Raw genomic sequence first — 6,408 nt, 5'->3', positions numbered from 1 at the left:
GATATTTCTTGTGAATAATTAAAATGGGTCAAATCAAGGAATTGTATTTGACTTCTTTAGGGCAGAAAACTGGGAGAAAAAGTTAAGAAATTCTACCATTTTACCAGAGATTGCTCTGCAAGGCTGACTGCAGGAGACTTTCAACTGCTTACCCGTGCAAGGGTTTATCAGTAAACTGACAATTTCAACTGTCTGTATTTACAAGTTCCTGCTGTTCAACATCAATAAACTCACTGACAGAATTCATACAATTCAGCCACACAGCCAAGCACTGACTGCAACTGCAAGGAATGCCTTTGAAAAATTGAGATCAAAGATTGAAAACTTGCACTTTTAAGTGTAGATCTATTCACATTCTTTATGACTCTTTTGGGAAGCACAGCAGAGGACAGTCATATAACTGCTATGCACTTACAGTTGGTGTTATTTGTTAAGAAACTGTATGGCAATTAGAAACCAGAAAAGGGATTGACAAGATGACAGAGTAGAAGGACACATGGCCCACCCTGTCCCATGAACACACCAAAAATTATATACAAATACAGAACAATTCACACAAAATAACTCCTGAAATTTGACATAATTTCTCTTACATTTGAAATAAAAGGAAAGCCCCACAAAACCAGGTAGAGGAAAAAAGTGAAAGAAAAAGGAAATTGGTGCATGATATGCTTCACAGAAAGAGAGCAGCATAGAAAGAAAAGTGCCCTTACCCTGGGAAGCTCCCTGTCCAGCAAGGAGATCCACAGGGAAAGAACAGGAGCTTCGGAGGTTTAGAGGAGGCAACAACAGCAGCTTAGCAGAAAGAACTAAGAGAAACCAGCAGTGAGAGTCACTTTGAATCCTAGCCTAAGATGCATGCCAGTGGCGACAGGCTAGGCTGGGCTGCTGGAACTCAGGCTTCCACGGATCAGCCTGGGGAGAGGACTGGGGTTGACTGCACACAGGCAGCCTCAGGAGCCTGGAGTGTGGTGCGGGCTGTGGCTAGAAGAGAGTGCAAATCAATCTGGGTCCCTCCATAGAAATCACCATTGCATGTGGGATGAGGGGTGCATTGCAACCTTCATAGCTGCCATCTCTACTACTGCACAGGGTGTTACTCTGCACCAATGTTGATGAGCATTCCTGTGAGAAGAGTGGCAGGGTTCAGTCACAACCATCTTCTCAGCTTGCTCTGGAGCGGTACAACTGCTGGTGCTCGTCTTCTGGGCAGAGGAGGGGCTGAAACATGAACCGTTACTCAGGGGCCCTGCAACATCACAGGCAAGACTGTCATTCTAGTCCCAGGCAGAGGTGGTGGATTTGCTCTTCTGGTGCCTTTGTGGAACTGTGCCTCTAAGACAAATGAGTGGAGATTTGGTGCACTTTGGGGATGGGTTTGGCATCAACAGTAGGTCTGTGTACCCTGATTTTGATTTGTGGTTACCCTGTTTTTTAATTATGTTAGCCCATTAGTATATCTATTTGCTTTAGAGTGGTAGTCATAAAGGCTCTAACACATCCTATGAAGAATGCAAAGAAAATTTACATTTGGTTTCACTGGGGAATTCTACCAAACATACAAAGAAGAACTCATATTGATCCTTCTCAAACTCTTCCAAAAGATTGAAGAGGAGGGAATACTACCAAACTCATTCTACAAACACACCATCACCCCAATATCAAAATCAGGTAAATATACTACCAAAAAATAAAATTATAGGCCAATAACATTGATGAACATAGATGCAAAAATCCCTCACAAAATATTAGCAAACAGACTCCAACGACACATAAAAAGATCATACACAATGATCAAGTTGGATTCATCACAGGGATGGTTCAATATACACAAATCAAACAATGTGATACACCACATCAACAAAAGAAAGGACAAAAATCACATGATCATCTCAATAGATGCAGAAAAAGCATTTGATAACATTCAAAAATTATTTATGATAAGAATTCTTACCTAAGTGGGCATAGAAGGAACATATCTCAACATAATGAAAGCTATTTATAACAAACCCACAGCCAGCATAATACTCAACAGTGAAAAGGTGAAAACCTTCCCTCTAAAATCTGGAACAAGACAAAGATGCCCATTCTCATCACTTCTATTCAACAGAGTAGTGGAAGTACTGGCCACAGCAATTAGACAAGAAAAAGAAATAAAAGGAATCTAAATTCAAAGAGAAGTAAAACTGTCACTAAATGTGGATTATATGATACTATATTAGAAAACCTTAAAGGCTCTACACTAAAACTAATAAAGCTGATAAAAAATTTGGCAAGGTAGCAGGATACAAGATTAACATAGACAAGTCAGTTGCATTTCTTCACACTAACAATGAAATATCAGAAAAGGAAAATAAAGAAACAATCTCTTTTAAAATCTCATCCAATTAAAAAAAATTCTTGGGAATAAATCTGACTAAGGAGGGGAAAGATTTGTATCAGGAGAACTACAAAACATTAATTAAGGAAATTAAAGATAACTCAAAGAAATAGAAAGATATACCATGGTCTTGGATTGGAGGAATTAATATTGTTAAAGTGGTCACACTAGCAAAAGCAATCATTAAAAAGTCCATGAATGATAAACGCAAGAGAGAGTGTGGAGAAAAGGGAGCCCTCACACTCTGCTGGTGAGAATGCAGTTTGGTACAGCTATTATGGAAAACAGTATGGAGATTCCTTAACAAAAACTAAAAATAAAGTTACAATATGATCCAGCAATCCCACTCCTGGGCATCTATCTGGAGATAACTCTAATTCAAAAAGATACATGCACCCCAGTGTTCATAGCAGCACTATATACAGGTAGCCAAGACATGGAAGCAGCCTAAGTGTCCATTGACAGATGGCTGGATAAAGAAACTGTGGAATATTTACACAATGGAAAACTACTCAGCCATAAAAAGAATAAAAGAATGTCACTTGCAGCAATATGGATGGACCTGGAGGTTATCATTCTAAGTGAAGTAAGCCAGAAAGAAAAAAAAATTTTATGTGGTATCACTCATATGTGGAAACTAAAATAAATTAAAAATAAAGACACAAATGAACTTCTTTACAAAGCAGAAATAGACTCACAGACATAGAAAGTAAACTTATGGTTACTAGGGTGAAAGGAGGTGGGAATGAATAATTTAGGAGTTTGTAGATATATGTACTATTATATATATAATAGATAAGCAACAAGCTTCTTCTCTATAGCACAGGGAAGTATATTCAGTATTTTGTAGCAACCTAAAATGAAAAATAATATGAAAACAAATATATGTATGAATACATATATGACAGAAACATTATGCTGTGCACCAGAAATTGACACAACTTTGTAAACTGACTTTACTTCAGTTGAAAGAAAGAAAGAAAGAAAGAAAAGAAAGAAAGAAAGAAAGAAAGAAAGAAAGAAAGAAAGAAAGAAAGAAAGAAAGAAAGAAAGAAAGAAAGAAAGAAAGAAAGAAATTAAAAAATTTAAAAAGGAAAAAGAAGGCCAACAAAAATCGTAAACAAAAAAGAGGAAAATTTGATTGGATTGTTTCAAAGTACCCCTTTATCTTATTATTTATAATTTAGTCAGTCCTCTATTCAACCATATATCAGTTGGTTATTGCCCCTGACCGTCACTGACCTACTTTCTCTCTCTATCATCCTACTTATTCCAAATATTTCATATAAATGGAATCCAATATGTGGCTTTTTGTTTATAACTCCTTTCACTTAGCATAATCAGAACTTCATTCTTTTTATGGCCAAATAATGTTGTATTCTATGGATATACCATATTTTATTTACCCAATTACTTATTGGTAGACTTTGGCTTGTTTTCATTTTGGGGCTATCATGCATATTGATGCTGTGAATATTTGTGTACAAATTTTTGAACGTATTTTTAAAATTTTCTTGGGCATAAGAGTGGAGTTGTCGGATCATATGATAATTCTTTCTTTAACTTTTTGAAGAACTAGCTGCCTTACAAATTGGCTTCACTATTTTACATCCCCCCGACTCTAAGCAATGTATGTTTACAATTTCTTCACATTCTTTCCTGTTATTGCTTGTCTTTTATTTTTTTTAAATGATAACCATCTTGGTAGGTGTGAAGTGGTACCTAAAATTGTATTAACTTTCTTAGCATTTACAAACTAAGTGATATATGGGTAGATATGAAACTAGATTCATAGGGACATAATTAGATACATGATAGAAGAAGGTATACAGGAATATCTCAAAGATATTTCATGTTCAATTCCAGACAACTACAATAAAGCACATATCACAGTAAAATGAGCCACATAATTTTTTTGGTTTCCAAGTTCATATAAAATTTATGTTATACTACACTATAGTCTATTTAGCTTGCAATAGCATTATATATAAAAAGCAATACACATACCTTAATTAAAAATACTTTAAAAACTGTTAGCCATCATCTGAGCCTTCAATGAGTCATAATTTTTTTACTGGTGGAGGGTCTTTCCTCGATGCTGACAGATCAGGCTAGCAGTTGCTGAAAGTTGAGATGTCTGGCAATTTATTAAAATAACAATAAATAATAATTGATAGTGAAATGTTGATTGATTCCTCTTTCACTTGAACACTTAGAGGCCACTGTAGGTTTATCAACTCATCTAATTTAAATATTATTGTGTCTCAGGGAATAGTGAGGCCCAAGAAAAGAAAAAGAAGGGGGAACAGTCAAGTCAATGGAGCAGTCAGAACACACACAGCATCTGTGAATCTGGTTTTCATCTCATGTGGGTGGGGTTCATGGCACCCTGAAACAATTACAATAGTAACATCAAAGATCACAGGTCACCATAACAAATATAATAATAATGAAATAGTTTGAAATACTTGTAAAATTACCAAAGTGTGACAGAGAGATACAATGTGGAAAAATGGCAGTAATAGAGTTGCCAGAGACCAGGTTGCCACAAACTTTCAACTTGTAAGGAAAAAACTCAATATCTGCAAATTACAGTTAAGTGAAACACAATAAAATAAGATATACCTGCATATAGAAACTTCCAAGCCAATTATGCAAATTCATGTTTTTTTTCTGAGAAAAAGCATAGTCACAAAGTCAGATACTCTTTTGTGAGAGGAATGACCCTTTTGAAGTCACCGGCATTGACTGCTTTTTGAAGGATGAACACTATTCACACAGAGTGAGAAGAGAGAGAAAACTCTTCAAATTGAATATTTAAAGTAACATTTTGGGATGGCAAATTGTACAGGGTATCATTGTGAAACACTGGGTAGATCTACTTTGCTTGAGCAGACAGTTTTACAATTGAAGAAAATAAACCTGGAAAAACATATAACCATTACAACTAAAATAAGGCAACATAAATAATTAGAATAATTACACACATTCAATATTTTGAAACAATGCAAGATGATGATATGTTTAAGTGGCATCATGAGTGAAACATCATAATTAACATGACTGTGCACTGAAATTTTCATAAGATTTTCAGAAAGGGATAGTATTTGGATGGACATAGACACAACCATGTTTGGTACAATAGCAGAAGGAAGTATTGAGAATTAGATAAGAGATGAACAAAGCTGTGCCTGCTATTCATTTCTCCCACAAGCCTTGTGCTGTACCATGATATCCCACTGAATCTGGGCTTTCTGAGGCCCTAGAGCTAAGGTTGCTTCTGATCTCCATGTATTTCTATTCTTTTGAACCAAATTTGGCTACTAGTTACATTATGTTTATATAAACAAAGTGTTTTATGTGAGGATATTAATTAGCTATGTCAGCACTGGACTTCACCCTGCAGGTCTACAAGCCCTGTACTTGCCCAGCTTCAAGACCTGAGAAAAAGCCCAGAGTCAGCAACAGAGATAATCAATAGTTTAATGATTAGGGTGAACTTGCACATCTGAAGCAAAGTCCTGGAGCTACATCCTGCCATGTGTGGGAGCTGGAGGGCAGGACATTATGGCAGTCTTTGCTCCTGGTGGGGAAGAAGAGGTTACCAGTTATAGGGGAGTTGATGTCAGGTTGGCTTATTGGTTACCAGGGTAATCAGCAGAGGTTCATGCCTCTTACCACCCCTATGATAAGCATATTGGTGAGTTCTGATCTAAATTTAGAACAGTCATTAGCTGGGGCCTGGGGCAAATATGAAGGAAGATCAGTCATGTGAGTTGTGTGTAGGTGAAGCAAGCACAAGGCACGCAGGGGATGTATAGAGAGCAGCCATCTTGAGTTGCCTGACCATACAGCCACCATCAGAGGTACATGTTATTTATTGACTGAAAATAAAGAATCACGGAGTAGTGACATCAGAATTCCCATGCTCTCTTAAGGTTATAATTGCTTGTTCTCACTGTATGGGCAGAAACCTTGCCCCCAAGTTTCTGTTGAAACTCAGGTTTCAGGGAAGTGTCTTCCAGAAT

This window comes from Vicugna pacos, unplaced genomic scaffold (genome assembly GCF_048564905.1).
Source record: "Vicugna pacos unplaced genomic scaffold, VicPac4 SAC-SAT, whole genome shotgun sequence".
NCBI classification, from domain to species: Eukaryota; Metazoa; Chordata; class Mammalia; order Artiodactyla; family Camelidae; genus Vicugna; species Vicugna pacos.
The sequence above is the reverse complement of the archived record's forward strand: the minus strand, read 5'-3'. Positions refer to the sequence as shown.